Source organism: Xenopus laevis, chromosome 1L, assembly GCF_017654675.1.
Source record: "Xenopus laevis strain J_2021 chromosome 1L, Xenopus_laevis_v10.1, whole genome shotgun sequence".
NCBI lineage: Eukaryota > Metazoa > Chordata > Amphibia > Anura > Pipidae > Xenopus > Xenopus laevis.
This window is the reverse complement of record NC_054371.1, coordinates 167,253,747-167,272,864: the sequence shown is the minus strand read 5'-3', so window position 1 is coordinate 167,272,864 and position 19,118 is coordinate 167,253,747. Positions and strand designations below refer to the sequence as shown.

Here is a 19,118-nt window from a genome sequence, read left to right as displayed (position 1 = left end):
GCTTGGCGTTGGGCCTCCCCCTCCCCGCACGATGCCACCACACAGTTGGAGGCGCAAGTAGTGGGCTCATTTGAGGGTCTTAAGAACCTCCTGTATAGGGGTATAACAGACTCTCCGCATATCACCCCTCTTATGAAGGCTACAGTGGGGGCTTGGCAAGTGGCTCTTCATTTTTTACCCTCTATCCCTGCACACTGTTCTAAATTTACCCCCCTCTGGTGCAACCCTAAGTTGAAACACCTTGCTATGATTCCAGACCCTCAGTTATGGGCGAGATTTGGCATTAAGTATGTCATGGATATTCTTATTGATGGCAAATTACCCCCCTTCCAAATTCTGAAAGATAAATTTACTTTGCCTAATGTGATGCTTTTTCGCTTTTTTCAAGTGAGACATGCCATAGGTTCGCAATTTCCGGGTGGGCAGGTGGACACCACTCCCAGGAGGCTGGAGACCTATATCCACAACCCTGAACTCCGAAAACCTTTATCAGTATTCTATAATCACTTAATGTCAATAGGTAATTCTAATCTTAAAAAAACTCAACTGAAATGGCAAAAAGATATACCCTCGCTAGATGAGGAAAAATGGAAGGATGCTCTGGAGTCCTACTCAGATGGGATGATATGTAGCAGGGACAAACTATCTCAACTTAAATACCTGCACAGGACTCAAAGGTTGCATAGGATGAATCCCACTTTAGCACCGGCCTGTCCCAGATGTTCTGAACCGGTGGCCAACTATTATCATATGGTGTGGACCTGTCCTGTGATACATCTTTTTTGGCAGCAAGTGTTGCAGAATATCAGTGGGAAAACGAATTGGTTAATCCCTGTGGATCCACTAATACTCTTATTGAACAGGGTAGAGGAAATATCTGTTAAAAGTGTAGAGTGTACTCTCCTTTCTATTTTACTAATGCTTGCAAAAAAAGCTATAGCCCTCAAATGGAAGGATTCCTCTGGCCCAACTGTCCCTTTTTGGTTGGACCTCATTAGGAAAGCAATGCCCATGTATAAACTGACGTACATGAGAAGGAACTGCCCGGAAAAATTTCATAAAATATGGGGGATCTGGCTGGACGAGGAGGAGGGTTGATGATTATGGTCCTACACTAGTGTAGTTACATTGTCAACTTAGTGGTGGTTTGGTGGCTCCTATATCCTCATACCCCCCCATACGCAAGTATATTACACATGTTTATCCCTTATATGTCTGCTCTTTTTGTATAACCTTCTAAAATAGACACAAAAGTTATATATAGAGTTGCAGAGTAATGAGAAGCATTTTTATAATTAAAGATGGATATAATGGCGGTTCATCGCAGAATACAGTTATGGGACCTGTTATACAGACTGCTCGGGACCTGGGGTATTCCGGATAATGGATCTTTTCGTAATTTGGATCTTCATACCTTAAGTCTACTAGAAAATCATGTACATATTAAATTAACCCAATAAGCTGGTTTTGCTTCCATTAAGGATTAATTATATCTTCATTTGGATCAGTAACGTAACTCTGTGTAGATTTTCTATGCGTTTTTTATGCACCTGCAGCTGACTGCAGCTAGGTACACGGGGTGCAATCTGCCGGGGGGGCCCTTCGGGGGTGCGGTCCCTGGTACACTCGCACCCCCTGCTGCCCCGGTAGTTACGCAAATGGTTTGCATCAAGTACAAGGTACTGTTTTATTATGACAGAGAAAAAATAAATAATTTTTAAAAATTTTGATTATTTGGATAAAATGGAGTCTATGGGAGATGGGCATTCCGTAATTCAGAGCTTTTTGGATAACGGGTTTCCGGATAACATATCCCATACCTGTACTTCTAAAGTCCATAGTCAAGTCTGAGTTTTGTATAGCTGTTGATTTATTAACAGAATTTTTGATTGGGTGTAGGGTTGGAAGTGACAGGGGGCTGTTATCAGCTACATTATAAGAGAGTATTTTAATTAAGGATATGCTGAATCCAGGATTCCTGTTCCACTGATTTTTAGTGGGACAGGATTTGGATCTCACCAAATCCCAAGTGTTCAGTTGAACCCTAACATTGCTTTAAAAGTCTGGACCTCTGAATGTTGACATTTTTATTCACAATTTTTTAATATATGTAAAAGTTGAATAAGCAAGTTAGGGTTTGGATTCTGTACAAGCTGAATCTTTTGTGGAGAATTCGGTTCTGGCAGAATCCAATTATTATGGAGTCTGTCATCCTTAATTGTAATAAGAAAATTCACCAATTGGAATATCCTCTATTATGTTGAAGCTTTTTTCTAAAGTTTATTGGTGGTTTTCTACTTAATTTATTGGATTGTTTTGTTGTTTCGCCAAAAACAATTTTCAATGTAGACTGATTTTGTTGACTAATGCTGGTTGTTTTTAGGTTTTTAATATTTAGTTTTTTGGTGTTATTGAGCTGTAACCTCAATGTTTCTGGTTTCTAGTGGTTATTGTGGGTATTGCTTTATTGTTAAAGAGGTAGTTCACCTTTAAGGAAACCTTTAGTATGTTAGAATTTCCTATGCTTAGCAACTGGTCTTCATATTTTTTTCATATAGTTTCTGAATTATTTGCTGCCTTCTTCATCCTCTTTTCAGCTTTCAAATAGGGATCAGTGACACCGGTATACAAAAAAAACTTGCTCTGTGAGGCTACAATTTTATTGGTATTGCAAGGTTTTATTACTTAACTTTCTATTCACTCCAGCTTCTCCAGATACTGTTCACATTTTAGTGTCTCATTCAAACTGTTGACTGGTAGTTTGGGTAAAGTAGACCCTAGCAATGAGTTAACTTTGAAGACTACTTGCAAGTCATTGAAAAATATCTCTGTCATACTAAAAGTTAAGCAAGGTCAATCACACCTTTAGGAAATATAACCTTCAATTATCTGTTGGGTGTAGACTGTGCTACACTGCCGGCCTCAGTCAGTAAACTGAGTTGGAGGGCACCTTGTGTTGCATTGGCATATTTACATCCCTCTTTATGGGAGAAAGAGGTGTGCGGGTTGTAATGAAATCTGCTCAGTTCTACTTGTATATTTAAAGGAGTTGATATTTATCATTGTGCCCATCAAGTCTGGCACAACTTCTATGGTATGCAAAGTATACTTAAAGAAGCAGAGTGAGCTATAAACATACCATCAGCACATTAAACTTGCTAACAGAAACGAAAAATTGTTAGCAAGGACTATGTTTCCAACTCAGAAGTCATAGGCTAGTTTTTATTACTTAGGCATGAAAAGCATATTCAAGGACTTCTATCCTCTGTGTTTCTCAGTGTTCACAAAGAACAGCAATCTCTAGTTCAAAATTGGTCCAGCATGTGGTCATGCAAGGAAGATGTATAAATGTTTGCAGTCAAAAGAATATTCCTGCAATCTGCTCTGTATTTGTTAGATGAGGAAAAGGCACGTCAGGAGTCAGGACCCATCATATTACCTGAAAAATGGAAACTTGGGAGGCTCTGAGTGAGCTTTACAGAGACTATAAAGGGGATGAAATGTTGGTAGCTGCTATGAAATGCCCGGAGGAAAAAACAATTGATAAACTCAATGCAGTATGTATATTTATCCAGCACTTTGTATCTTTTCCATACATATTCCTGCAGGGTGTGCTTTCTGTCACTGTTTTGCATTTGTCATTGTTTAGTTCTCTGATACTGTTCCTCATCTAACCAATTAGCATTGGTACCACTGTCTGAACCCTTATCGGTGTAGCTGGCTGGATAACCACCGTTGATAACAGAACCTTTTTTAACCTAAATTATTATCTAAATTATCTTTTTGTCAGGCCGCAGGCGCATTATTCCCCTGGAGCCATGAGTGCATCCTTCACATCTACAGCAATGACTCCTGAGAATTCCCATAAAGCCAGTAAGATCTCCTGAATTTATCACTGTCTGTGCGTATTGTATTACATTTGGGACTATAATGTCTATCCACTCTACTCATGTTAATGTTTATGTTTTATTACTAAAATATACAAATATGAGATATCATGCCCTTTATTGCTTTTATACTGATGTCAGTCTTTGTGAGGACATTGGAAATATAATTTTTATGTGAACTCATGCTCGGGACAATAATATAATAGAGAAATCAGAATTGTACTGGCTACTATATTTTACACTCCAGTAACACTATATTTCACTCCCAGTCTGTACCAATAAATCTGACTTATATTACTCCTTCATAAAGCTGCAATTGCTGAAGACACTGTGTGTTATCAGAATGTAAAGAAAAAAGGCTATGTTCGCTTGCACACTAATAAATGTGACCTCAACTTGGAGTTGTATTGTGATAAGGTAATTGAAAATTGCCAGCTTGCTCCTCTTCATGACAAAAGATTTTAATACCTGAAGCAGAATACTAATATTGGGATCAACACCTGTTGATTATGTGCTGTATTAAAATGATGCAAACAAAATTGGAATTAAAAAAGAAAGTTCAGAATGATCATTATTACAAAGACAAAAGATGAACTTTTGGGTACAAGTCATGCAGTAGCCGTTTATGAGCTAAGACACAATAGAGGGAGCTGCTTATGAACTTTCTGGGATGGATTTTCTCAACAATCTGCGGCATAAACTGCTTGTGTGAAGCCAGTTGCATTGAGGCTGTAGAACAGTTTTCACAGCAATAAAAATATAGTGGCAGCTTGCTCTTCACTGTTGTTATTACACATTAGAAAAGCTTTCCATGGCACAGCAGAGAAAAGTTCCTGGGGTTGGCAGTAGGCTTTTGGTCTCTTTTAATCCATTGGTGAAACACACCTAAAAATTTAATGCAAAAGAAATGAAGACTGCAGTACAATAAAAATCCACTTCTCGTACACTGTATCAGTTACAGATCACTTTTGCAGCTTGCCAAATTGATGCTGCTTCAGTAACAAGCAATAGTAGAAAGCAGAATTGCTTACCAGATAACTCCATTTATGTGGCAGGTAAACAGGTTTGTTTGAGAAAAAGTTTGTGTATGTAGCTGTGTTTTTTTTATTTTTTCATTTAATTAATAATAATGTCCTACTGTACCAAGGTCCTCTGGGGGCTTGTAGCAGACTGTCAAAGTAAGAAGGGCTGGAAAATCACATTAGATATGAGAAAGCTTCTTTGCAGTTGACTCATAACACAGACATTGTAGCTGCCATAGCAACACCTTAGCAATTTTCCATCCTGTTACTGTGGCAATGCAGATCTGGGTGTGTTCTCAGCAGCTCACTGAGGGGCCTGTGGGGGGAGAGCATAAAGTGTTAAATATTTAAAGACGTTCTGACCCAATTTAGGACGACACTAGACTTATCGAGTGGTCTGTTATAGACACAGCCAGTGCAAACTTATGAACAGGAATTGCTATTACAGGTTGGTCTTTTCAGAAGGAGCCTGAATTGGGAAGTGTAAATGTCCTAAACATATATGGGATCCATTATCTCGACACCCATTATCCAGAAAGCTCCGAATTACAGAAAGGCTGTCTCCCATAGACTAGATTATAATCAAATAATCCAATTTTTTTTAAAATGATTTCCTTTTTCTCTGTAATAATAAAACAGTAGCTTTTACTTGATCCAAACTAAAATATAAGTCATCTTTATTGGAAGTAAAACCAGTCTATTGGGTTTATTTAATGTTTACATGATTTTCTAGGAGACTTAAGGGCAGATTTATCAAAGGTCAAGGTGAATTTTCAAATGAAAAAAAAAATTGAATTTCGAGCTATTTTTTGTGTAGTCCAAATAGTCCAAATTCGATTTGAATTTGAAAAAATGGTGAAAATTGTACTGTCTCTTTAAAAATTCTACTTCGACCATTCACCATCTAAAACCTGCTGAATTGCTGTTTTACCTATGGGAGACCTCCTAGAACTGGAGTCAATTGGTGGACTTTGGAAAATCAAAGTTTTTTTGGGGAAAATCTTTGAATCAAATTTGATCAAATTCGCTATTACTTAGATTCGAACTATTCGAATTCAGCCAAATATTCAATTGGATCTAAAACTGACCTATTTGACCAAAAAAAACCTTCAACTTAATTTAGTTTGGTCTTTTTGCATTCGAATTTGCATTTGCACTTTTTACATTGATGCCCATCCATCCCTTGTCTTACTTGGAGCTGAAAGTGGTGCTCATTGTACAGCTACAGATCTAATTTTATTTTAGAAATCCAATAAATTGTTTGATTCCAAATGTGCATAGTGCAGGGATATGCCTATTCATTTACTTAAATTACTTATCTGTACAGAATATGAGTGAATGTGCGCCTGTTAATGCTATATGCAGAGGATTCCATTACAAATCTGTTTTTGCTTGTTCACTTTTGGTATTTTGTACGCAAAGTCATTTTTACATTTCAAAAGGAGTGCACTAAGGTGTTGGTCAGCCAGTCTTTGAATGGTGGAGTTTTAGGCAAAACGAAAATTACAAACTTAAGTCAGCAGAATGAACCTGACAGCAAGTGAAAATGATGCAAGAGGAAAATAATTGTACATACATTTGTTACAACCTTTATCAAGTGGTCAGGGATGGATGTCTTAACAATTTTATAAATATATTTACTCATTTGCAGTTTTTTTATTTTCTTTTTGTACTTTTAGGAGAAGAGTTGTTTTGGGGGAAGCCCTTCAACGATGAACTTATGCCCAACTTGTCACACACAGGGAAAGGAATCCTTAGCATGGCTAACACTGGGCCCAACACTAACAAATCCCAGTTGTAATTGCCCAGGATTCGGTTCAGGATTCTGCCTTTTTCAGCAGGATTCGGATTCAGCTTAATCCTTCTGCCGGCCAAACTGAATCTGAAACCTAATTTCCATATGCAAATTAGGGGCGGGAGTGAAACTGCATGGTTTTTTTTACAAAACAAGGAAGTAAAAATGTTTTCCCCTTCCCAGCCCTAATTTGCATATGCAAATTAGGATTTGTATTCACCCGAATCCAAAATAGTGGATTCGGTGCATCCCTAGTAAGTGCACTAAGGACCTAGCCATACACTCACTTGAAGGCACGGGTGGTCGATGTTTACAGTAACATTCTTTTGAATTTTGCTTTCACTTACAGTTTCATTTCCGATGTTGTACCTATCTAAACAGGAAGCACGCAGTCTTTGGGAGGTGAGTTTCTATGCGTAACTAAGCAACAAGAAAGGAGAAGCAGGAAACCGGTCGATCCTTGGTGCTTGATGGAATAACCCCGGGCTGGTGCAGTTTTCTCCTGATAGGTGCATCTGCCTGGGGTGTCAAGTAAGTAAATGCGATCACTTGGGGGTGCCTAACTTTTGGCACCCCAAGTAAAAATGACTTTCCTTCTCTCCTTTAAGAGCATTGTTCTAAAAGGTACAAAGGCTTAGTAACCCATAGCAAGCAATCTTCAGGTAGCATTCGCTGGTCTTCTACAAGTAAAGAATCATTAGTTACTAAGGGTTACAAGACCTAAAGAGTGTGTTATATTCATACTCTGCTTTTCTCAGGCTGGCTTTCTGAGGGATTGGAATGGGGAATGGGTTGGGGGGTTAACATTTCTGTGGCTCCAAAACACTGTTCTTCAAATAACCAGTTTTAATGACTTTCAATGAAGGAGAGGCAAAAACTTTATACAGCTATTTGCTTGTATTCAGGTGCTCCTATACTTATATTTCTTTACCTTCAACTTCAAAGAAAACCAAGGCGCCTTAGCCAAAAAGAAGAATTTTGGAATGTTTTGTTTCAATGAAAATAGGAGAAGGCAGAGGCTCAAATATTATTCTATTGAGTGCTAAGTTGAATTTAATTGTGACTCCTCATCTTAAACAAATATGAATTTAAGAAACTGTACATGCACACCACCACATATTTGTTATAATTCTTGTTTTTAACTGCTACAGATAGTAGTTGGTGTAAAATTAATGTATGTGGCAGGGACACCTTTAGTAATCAGAGAATTATTTTCTTAATATTTATCAGGTATTGCTGGGATTCGAGCCAGGGACCCTTGGGTTTCTGGCTCGATGCCTTAACCATTTGGCCAGGTGAGCAGCCTGTAGGGTTGCTCGCTATATGTTACCTGGCCTCTGATTGGCCTGATTGGCCTCTGCAGCCCCAGCTGCTGCCTGATTAGTTGTAATCAGCCAATCAGGGCTGACTCTGCCCTATTTAAGGCCAGCCCTTAGAACATGCCTTGCTGGAGAATTACATGTGGCAGAGCCCCTAACTAGGTTGTTCTAGCGGGTTTCCTTGTTATTCCTCCTTGCCTTGGTCTGCCTGTCCTTGTCTATCTTGTCTTACCTTGCGTTACACTACCTTGTTCCTTCCCAGCTTTGACCTTGATCTGACCCTTGCCTTGCCTGTTCTCATTTCCTATTCCACCTTGTACCTTTCCCTGACTTCACCTTGTACTGACCTTGCCTTGCCTGCTCCTGCTTTTTGTCCTGTTCTGCCTTGAACCCTGTCTTATAGCTTCCCTTGTCTCTCACTCTCCAGTGCTATCCACTCTTTTTGTTATTCTGCTCCAGTCTCCCTCTGCTCCAATCTACTCTCGCTTTTCAGTCCTCTCCTGTTATTCACTCCTCTCCTGTTATTCACTCCTCTCCTGCTATTCAGTCCTCTCCTGCTATTCAGTCCTCCCCTGCTATCTTGCTATCCAGTCTCCTTCTGCTCCATTGTCCTTCTGTATCCTGTCCTCCCACTGTCCTGTCCCCCAAATCTACGCCCGCACCATCTCATCCTCTTGGTCTGCCCCCAATCTACACCCTCATCGTCCTGTCCAGTCTGGTCCTGACCTTCGCCCGATCTGTCCTGCTTCACTCTGCACCAGTTCCAGTTCGACTACACCCTTGTCTCCCTGTTCCTGCCTTTCCCTTTGTGTTCTGTGGACACAGCCAGTCCCTGCCTAAAGGACTCGCCTTTTCCCTTCGTCTCTGCAGCGCCCCCTACCTAATCCTTGACAATATTCATATTTATATCTTTATGAAGCTGTCTAAAGAAGTACATTTTGTCAGTTTATCCAGCTCTGTCTGCGTTCTTTGTTTCTCTGGAAAAAGACTCAGAAAGCAGAAGTAGAAGAAAGAATTAATTAAGGCACATGCTTTGCTGCCAAAAAAGGAACCCAAAACCTACAAGATAGGAGTTGGAAATACTAATTTGATTCCAAGGTTCATTTGTTCACAGTACAGGTGTGGGATCCCTGGAAATTAATTAATTTGAATGCTACAGAAATGCCATCTCCCATAGACTCCATTTTAAGCAAATTTTTCTTATGTTTAAATTATTTCCTTCTTCTCTGTAATAATTAAACAATACCTTGTACTTAATAGTAATTAAGTTTCCAGGACTCATATTGGTAAAAAACACAATTCTATTGGGTTTATTTCATGGTTAATTGTTTTTAGAAGACTTAATGTATGGAGATCCTAATTATGGAAATATGTCTTATCCGGAAAATCCCAGGTCCCAAGCATTCCAGATAATAAATCCTATACCTGTACATAATGTGGCAAATTGCGATGGAATATGATGGTACTCAGACACAGGTTTTATCATGCTATTGCAGTGCCATTGTGTTATTCTGTTCTGCTGATGGACTTCTAAATATTGTGCTCAGACAGTTCCCTGCAGATTATTCTAAGGCAGGGTTTCTAGGTTGTAAAATGGCATGATGCTGTCTGCCACACTGGGCTTTTTAAAGCAGTGAATTAGTTGCTGTCATCCTCCAGGTCAATGCTTTCTAGCTATTCCTGAATCAGTTCCAGAAAATGTCATTAGATGAATGACGTTATCAAGGTCCCAGCAGCTGCTCCAATAAGGTCTAAATCCCGTAGACTCCAAGGTCAGATATACAGTAAATATGCATTCTTGTACACTTTCAGAAAGATTTCTTACGTTATCATGACTGAATTCCTGGGCTGAATCATAATACTGACTAATTTAAACCAATTACTTAAAAAGCACTTCAGCTCAAATGAGAGAGAGAGAGGGCAATATTTCAAACTGCATTTCTTTTTACATGAATTGAAAGCATGCCATTGCTTAATTCTGATAAGTAGCAGTAAACTGATCAGGCTTTGCTTTGGTTTGAACAATACCTCCATTGATTGCCTGTTTCACTGATTTACGGGCATTAACGTATGTAAAAATTGTTGGCTCTTTCCAAATGACTGAGATTCTGCACCAGAGGATAAACAAGATTGTGTGAAATAAGTAAGAATGCTGATTTGTAGCTTAGTTTGTGCAATTCTGATTTAATATGGACTAAACACATGTCAAATAAAAATTCTTCAATGTATACACTGCTTCTCCTTGAAGAAAGAAATGTGCTGGTTAAAGTCAGGCCAGGATTTGTGGAAAGGCTACCTAGACCCGGGCCTAGGACGGCATGGTGCCCAACCACACCCACATTGGTTCAAAAACACTGGGGATGCACTGGAGATACAATCATTTTTTAAATTTCCCATGTGCCAATCCCCATTGCTCCAGTCCAGATGATGAAAATATGCACGAATAAAGGTGAGGGGACAGGAGCGACGAACGGTAGTGGGCCTAGGGGTGCCCACTATGTAAATCCGGCCCTGGGTAAAGTGTAGGGCAGCTTTCTTTCTCCTACCACTTTCTTGGGATCCTCACCTGACATTTCCACTCACTGTTACAAAGTAATCCTTTTTCCTGTGATAGCATTGCCTCTGTCATTTTTATTCATATCACACTACACATTTACTGCTACTAACAATTTACAGGGGGTTATTTGTACTGGTTTGTATTCAACCTTACCTGTTGTGTTATGAAGAGCTTCCACATGCCAATTTATACTGTGGTATGGTGATTTTGTACCTGGAGCTAAAAAAATCATGTTTCTGTTAGGAGCTATTTTAGAATATGCTTCTCTTCTTCCAGGTGTGCTCACCTGGAAGAAGAGTATGTATTCTGTGCAAACCCAAATGCAGATTGTTGATTTACGACTAAAGTTATAACATGGTTTTAAAGGTGTGTATTGTTATCCTATATAGATATCATTGTAATACAAAAGAGCCATGAATATCCTGTAAACTATATCCTTATAAACGGTGCTTACGATGTCAATGGCTATAAATGGAGCTTAGTGATGTCATCTCTGTCACATTTCTGTCACATGACTGAAACTTGTGTATTATAATAAATAAAGTACCCCCTGTTGCAAAATATGAGGATATTAGAAGTCACCTCAGAGTTCCGTGACCTGTATAAAAACACTCAGCATTTGGCCTCGTTCTTTTAATATGGTCATGGAACTTATAATATCCTTATATTTTACAAGAGTGGTTGCTTTACTCACTATATTATTTGATGTTTTACAAAGGAATTTCTTTCAGTGATTATTCATTTCACGTTTGTGCATTCCCTTTATTTGTATTAAAAAATAACTTTGTGTTCTGACAAGACTATTCTATGTTCTTTAGGAAACGTTCTGCCGAAGATGATGAATCAGGTACATCTACTGGCAAAAAGGAAAGAGTGACACATGACTTTAAAGATTTTAGCTCTTGGTAGAGGCAAAGTGCTCCATATTTGCTATACACAAACTCTTGGACTTAAGGTGACTTCTCTGTCTAATTGTAGATTGGCCGTCCAATAGCTGAACTTGTTTGGGAAGATATGTATCTGAACATTCTTGGGATGCTTACATTGGAACATCAGGATATAATGGTAGAGGGCTAAAGACTGAATATTTTTCGGATAGAGAAGACCAGAGCAATAAAGAGTAGCTTTATTAAGAGATCAGGCATTTTCAGAAAAATAGGGAACAAGGACAACAAATTTTATGTCAAATGATTTATGAAGTAGTCAGTGCAAGAATGGCATAATATGATAAAGGTCATCCGGGGTAGCCAGTCATTAAATGGCCAGTCATAGAAGGGCAGTGACCTGGCATGGATTGATAAAAGCTGTGAAAAAAGCAATAGAAATGAGGTCACAAGAAGATTTCCGCAATGGGTAAAAAATAATATGCAATAGCGTTATTGACCAACATAGAAACTTGATTAGTACTATCACCTGTCACTCTGAGGTGACTCTCGGGTTAGGCTTATTTTTACTCAACATATAAAGACATTTAAGCAACAGCATTAAAACTATGTCTCAAGTTTTGAAAACAGTATCTTGGACTCCCTGTTGGTTCTGTATGTGGAAATGTGTCTCAGTCATAAGTATATCGTTTTTTGCACCCTTTTTATTGCTCTTGCCTTAGTTCAGCATTTGTATGTCCAAGAGCTAATGTGCCAGTCTTACCATATCTAGCTTGTAACTGCTAATGCTTCAGACTGCACACAATGCTTTGTAAAATGATACTGGATATAGTAAGCAAGAAGATTTTTCTTCGGAGAACCAAATGCTGCACTGACATGTCATGACTGTACAAACATGGAGGTTAAATGTTAGAAGAGATTTGGTTTTTACTAGACTATCAAAGGTTTTTTATTTTTTAAATAAATGTGATTTTTTTTTAGTTGTCCTTCCCTAACATTTCCCTGCATTTGTTTTTCAGTATCAGTCATGGAACACTTCTTGCCACACACCATGTACTCTGTGGCCTCCGGTGCCAGGCAAAACACACTAATGTATCTTTGCCAGTACTATTATTACCAAATATGTAAATACTCAGTTCTATTAAAATACCAGTAATTTCAAAACTGCACACATAACTACTCATAGCAGAAGTCTTGTTTTATTGCCTTCTAGTTTCTATTTGATCTGTTTTTTCTTTAGCTGTATGCCTGTCCATCCATCCTCACGTCATTCTGAATAAACTCATACTTCTTCCACATGATGGAGAGCTGGGACATATTGGATGCCTTTACTATTTTTCCCTGCACAAATTTGGATGGTTGTAAATAAAATAAGGAAGCAGGGTTTCCTGTTTCTAAACAATGTCAGATACTATATATGAAGCAAATTTATTTCAGTTACTGCATTGTAAGAAAAAAATCAATATTTTTCCTTTTAGCTGCTAAGTCACCCTTTCTGTACTTTGGGTGGTGTCTGTGTAAGAGTTGCTGATGCCATAGGCATTGTTATTAGATATAGCACCTGCTTTTTTCCTGCTGCAAGACAGAGGGCAGTGTTCACTAAAATGTGGCAAACTGAATGCCTGCTTTATGAGACACTGCTTGCTTTCACTGATACAACCAATAGCAATTTAAAATAAATTTAGTAAGATCCATCTGGCATTGCACCCACTTCAGCCTCCAGTGCAACTTTAACCAGATTCAGTGTCTTGAAGGTAATGTTTGAATCTCTACATCAACATTGCATCCCGTGTCTCCTATTCATGGCCAGTTACGTCAAGGCTGCTTAATGCTACAACTTCATTTCAACTGACTGAATTGGATGCATGTGTTTATGCACGCTATACTGACGTTGGACTTCAGTGGGAGTGAGTGAATGCGTCACTGTAGAGAGACCAAGCAGTAGCACGCTGATCCAATTTGCACTGTACATAATGACTCCAGCACAAGCTGGCCCAGGGTATGTTAAGTGTGTGAAGCCTAGAAATGATACTGGCAAAGTTTAATAACACAGCTCATACACCAACCCTGGGGGTCTGCAGCCTGGCTCTCATCAGTGCCACAAGAGGAATGGAGCATATGCCAGAAGAACGTTCTTTATGTTCCAGGTCCAAGGGACAGGGCATGCTCATTTTAAACTTGCTAGTATCAGTTTAAAAATAAATATTTAAATGAAAGTATCAGTTTATAGAGACCAGATCATAGTGTAAATATGGGGCTGCATGTTTGTGGGAAGCTCAGAAATGCTTCAGGAGGAATCCAGTGTAGGTTAAAATCATCTGAATTGATTGATGGAGTTGAGAACTACACAACATCAAATGAAAGTGCCCATTAAAGGATCTAGCATGCAAATGAAACTCCTCCATATTCCTTTTGCTGTAAGCAGAGTTGGGCTAAAATAGTACGGGCTTTCAGTGTGGATAAATCTCAGTGGAATCACAATTACTGAGTATACAAGTTGTTTTGTGGATGCAGCTCACTTGCAGCAGTTATATTGCTTTTAAACGTTTAGTGCCTTTCCCAACTGTGGCTGCTTTAACAGCATGTTCATTTTGCCTTGCTCAAATCCCAGATGAGCTTTTAGGGAAAAATGACTAAGTACCAGGTTGTTCCTTTAAATACAATGTTATGCAAGCACTCGTGATACAGTAGGTACCAATACTATTGCCATGATCAAGGTATATTTACCAGCATCAGAATCTCAACATACAATTCACTTATTGTGTATTTAGTTATTTAAAAAAATGGCTCACAAATCTGACATTTGTTGCCAGCAATTGTCTCTCTGTTCATGGGGAGTGACTTCCTTGAGTGGAAAGCCTGTGAGCAGCAGAGAGGCCCTTTCTGACCCTGGAGAACATAAAATGGCTATAAGTTAAAGATACAGCTTCTCTCTTGGAATGCACATGTACATTATAGCACAGGAAAATGTACAACTGGTTAAATATGGAAACAGAAATAAGAAGACCTCTAGGGAATTGTGCGTTGCTAGTTTAGAGGCAGTCCAACGCTTTTGTGCTCCTGTGTCAATAGGGACTTTTTCTTTTTTTTTTAATTTTCTTGCCTTTTTCTACATGGGTTAAGCATTCTCATCTCCAAGACATGCAGGAAACGACATGGCAGCCATAGCTTTGACTACTGCACATTAACTCATTGCAACAGCATTTATCATATTGGCTGGCTATACGAGTATTGCTATGGAAGATATGCACAGTAGTGCTAGAAGCTCCCGCTGCTCTTGTCTTCCTGGATAAACTGCTGCCAATCTCTCCATAAAGGTATGGTGTTTTTAAAAGTACCAAGGAAAGGCAATATGGACAGTATCATGGAATACACAAATTGAGAGGGGGGCCAGGCCAGCCGGGCGCCCTAGGAGGCCCAGCCGCCCACCTTGTCCCAACTTCCCCCGTCGCATGTGAAGTTGAGCGATTACGTTTATGCGCGGTGACATCCCACATGCTGTTCTCGATCACAAGTTCTGCCTGGTGAGCAGGCAGTGTCGGACTGGCCCACAGGGATACCAGGAAAACTCCCGGTGGGCCCATGTGTCAGTGGGTCCTCCTGCTTCAAATTATTTGGCATATTTCATGGCCATTCCCTATTTCTATGAGAACAAAGAGACTAAATAGATTTAATAATAGATTATAGCATGTAAAGAAAAGAGAATAGCAGGTTGTGTGATGAGAAGAATTATAATAGTACTGAGAGTGGGCCCCTGATCTAAGGTCTTTTGGTGGGCCCCTGGTCTAAGATTTTTGGGTGGGCCCCTGGTGTCTCAGTCCGACACTGTGAGCAGGTGAGTCTGGTCTAGGGGTAGGCAGAAGAGGAAGCTGCCCAGCACCCCCCAATTGTTGCTCCCTAGGCAGCTGCCTCTTCTGCCTACCCCTAGTTCCGGCCCTACACAAATTAAACTCTCCCTTAAAGGCAAGTGGATAATTTATAAACTGGCTGCAGTTCCAATGTACAGTTTGTGTAATGGTATGGGCTTGGTCATGCCCCAGCGAGCCCATGATTAAGTGGCCCAAGTGGATGCGAAACTCATAGGGCGGATGGAGATGCAAATATACAATTTTAACTTTGTACAATAAAAATATATTTTTTAATTAATTTTCTCTGGTCCTGTGGATCCATTTGAATGGCAGTTGGCCCTGCTTCCTCTTCATATCCCATGCCCCAGGGCCCTTGTCTCAGAACTAGTTGACTCTTTGAACCATTTAAAGATCCTCTTGCATTGCATGAAAAGCTAAATAAATATTGCTTTTTTATCTCTACATGATGATGGGGTCCATGTACTTATATTGCGACCCTGCTAATGAGCGCAGCACATGAAAGTGCAATTGTGCTCTAAATGTTACTACTTGTTCTTCCAGTGCTTCAGGTATTGCACTTTCTCAGCAGGAATAAGGGAAAGATCCCCTCCAGCAAAAGCCACATTTTATTTAAATATCCACAATCCAGGAGTTTTTGCACAAACCTGTCAATCTTATACCATACTAGCTGCTTAAAGAAACCTTTTATTAGAATAACTCACATTTTCATGTATATCCTCAGGGATCTGCAATCCTTGGCTTTCTAGCTGTTTCTAGGCTAAATTAACTTTTTCAAACCAGATACTATTTAACCATTTCCTACTGTTTTATTTTTTTCTTCGCAGCTTCTAACAATTGCTTTGTATATATGGTGATCAGATAATCAAACAATTTGAAGAAACAACATGCATGTAACACCTGAGCCTTCATTGCTTTCAGAACGGTGTTCATTAGAATCTTCTTATGTGAGAGAGCTTCTGTGATTAATAGGGGCAATGTTTCTAATTGTTCCCCACAATATTCTTGCAGCCGCACATAAGGAATTGCTATGTTTGTGTAGGGGTAGAGTTGCAGGCAAGAAAATTAAACTCAATAGATTGTTATCTAAAATGTGCAAATTGGCTTGTTAGATGGTGAGGAAACACTGTTAGAGGTACTTTAACCAGTGTAGTTCCACTGTTTGTGAGTAGGAATTGGGCTGCCATAAGATGCCATAGACAGTCACTATTTATTGGGCCGGTGGGGAACAGTTTGGGCCTCTGTGTACTTGAAATGCCAGGATCTAATTTGAAACTCAGTTTGGACCTGGTAGGAATGCAAGGTGGTGGATTTCCCAATATTCAGTTAGGTGAGAGCAGGTGCTGTGGACCTTGTTGCTGTAGGGTTTTGGTACAAAAACGATTATCTCCGAGGCCTCATTGGCTTCTCATAGTCAGAGGGCAACAGTGGTACAAATTTAGCCCTGTTACAGTCAATAACACAGAGCCCCCATTTATTTTATGACTATATTAAATTTAGGTTCTGGGTAGTTCAGTTTCCGCCTACACAATGTTATTTTGTAAAGTCCCAGGGAAGGATATTCGAATGCAATGCTCCGATGTATAATTGCCATGGCTAACATTTCCTATGCACTGCCTCTTTAAGCATTCTGGAGGAGACCTTGTATGTGTCGGTGTAGTGTTACACATATGTGCAGAAGTGTAGCCTTGTAATCAGGAAGCACCGGACGCAGTGGAAATTCCCCAACTTCTCTCTTTCTCTTTATGCCGCTGAGCACAATGCTACTATATACTAGAAGGCTTTGCATATTGTCTGAGTACATGAAAAGGATGGCATTATAAAATGATTTCCCTTTTAAAATATTCCCTGATATTGTTTTCTGCTCATTTCATTGGCACTGTATGGTTTATTTTGCCTTTCTTGTCTTGCTCACTCCACTAGCCCATTCTATTTAGGCCTCACCAGCCTGACATGGAGTCACAGAGAGCTTTGCAGGTCTGGATCCTGTAACTATTTTACTAATATTTTGGAGTCTTTTATTTACTACCCTAGATCTCCTTGGAACAATTGCTGAGTAAGTGATATGGCAGTAACTGTAACCTTGCTAGGAGCTCAGTGAGGTTCTCGCCAAATGCTGGGTCTCAGAGGGGGGGGTTTGAAACTGTAAAAGTCCCACAACCTCTGCTGTAGTCCTAGTCAGCCATTGCACACAGTATAGCTTTTAATATTATTTACTTGTTTTGCAACAAGGTGGATTTCTTAGGTGGATTTCTTTCTTTTTAAAACATCTTCTCTGAAATTATATATTTGTGTTGAATTCCTGGGATGTGGAAGCAATTGTTTTTGCTGTTCCTGTGTTTCACAATACCTCCAACCCTTGATACAATAAGGAGGATATTTAGGACAATAAATCACAGAGGGATATGAATGGATTGACACTGTGACATTGTGCTGCCATAATAAAATTGGTTACATTATTTTGTTGAGCACCACAATAATGACTGCCAGTGTGTGTGTATTTTGAATCCAGGTACTACCACACTTCATGGACTGCAGCACTATTGTCTTTGTTATGTTTTGGGTAGTCGAGCATTCAGTAAGACTGTTGGAGTTGTAGACACAGGAACCTGCTTTAATGTAAATAGTTCCTTGTGCAAAACAGAGCAGTAGGTGCTCCTTTATTTACTTCCTGCTTAAAGCACAGGTACAAACTGGCTACAAACATCTTACAGGGCAGACAGGCCTACAGTAATGCAAGAAATATATATATGTATATATATAAATGCCTACAGCATATTTTAACCCGACCAATGGAAAATATGAATCTGGTCTTTAATCCATTTAAAGCTAAACAAATGTGTCTGTAAGTGAAAGGTGGAGTGTAGCAAGGCACCCTGTGTATTATATATTTTGTGCATGGTGAAAGGTATTAAAGGAGAATTCATCCCCGTCGGCGCTAAAATCCCTCCTCCATTCCCTGTGTGGTGAAGCATGCGCAGTAATGGGATTTTCCGAAAAATAAAATCAGAAACTTCGTGACTTTCTGGCTGTAGGGGGGAGGGAGGTCGGGGGCAGGATGGAGGGGGCAACACAGGGGAGGGGAGGGATTTTAGCGCCGAAGGGGTTGAATTCTCCTTTAAGTTCTATTTATAAAGTGTCTCTGTTGCTGTGCTTTCATCTGTACACTTATTGTGCCATATGAATTGTGGATATGTGTTTATTTAGAAAAACAGAAAGGATTATTTGCAAATAGGAACATGCAAAGTAATGAAATAATTTGCATCAGCAGTGTAAAGGAGGAGGTTGAATCCATTTTCATCTAGAAATAAAGATCTTTTTCATAGGGCAATGTTGTTTGGGAAGGCTACCAATACAAGGCTTTCCAGTGGCGAAACTCTATTCTTTGCTGTCCTAGAAATTCTTGGTATTGATGTTAAATGAGTAATGCAGAAATGGTTTAATGTTTATAACCCAGCAATAAACTAATGGACTGGGGCTCTTGACCAAATGTAGGACCTCAAAGTGGGACTTGAACCCTAAAAAAAATCTGAAAACCACTGCAACGGATCACAAGTGGATCAGGTAGCCATGTTTCTAGCTGCTCGCTAATAATCTGCTCATGTTCCATGTATTTATTAACTTGAGATCTCTCATTTCCAGAGACAAGAGACAAGAGTACAAACAAGTCAGTTACATCTCAAACATCACAGGATTGTGTGTGGGAGACCTCACGCTTCATCTACAACACAGCAGATCTTTCCAGTGTTCACATAAGCAGCTGAGCTTTCTAATTGAAGAGACATCAG

General features: G+C 39.5%; 1 long non-coding RNA gene across 1 annotated transcript; it reads left to right on the top strand.

Annotated features, from left to right (window-relative positions):
* The first annotated feature begins 2,948 nt into the window (after positions 1-2,948).
* LOC121394873 lies at positions 2,949-12,091 on the top strand. Its single transcript, XR_005962056.1, has 3 exons — positions 2,949-3,873; positions 7,054-7,235; positions 11,399-12,091. It is a non-coding gene; the product is annotated as an uncharacterized LOC121394873 (long non-coding RNA).
* The last annotated feature ends 7,027 nt before the right edge of the window (positions 12,092-19,118 follow it).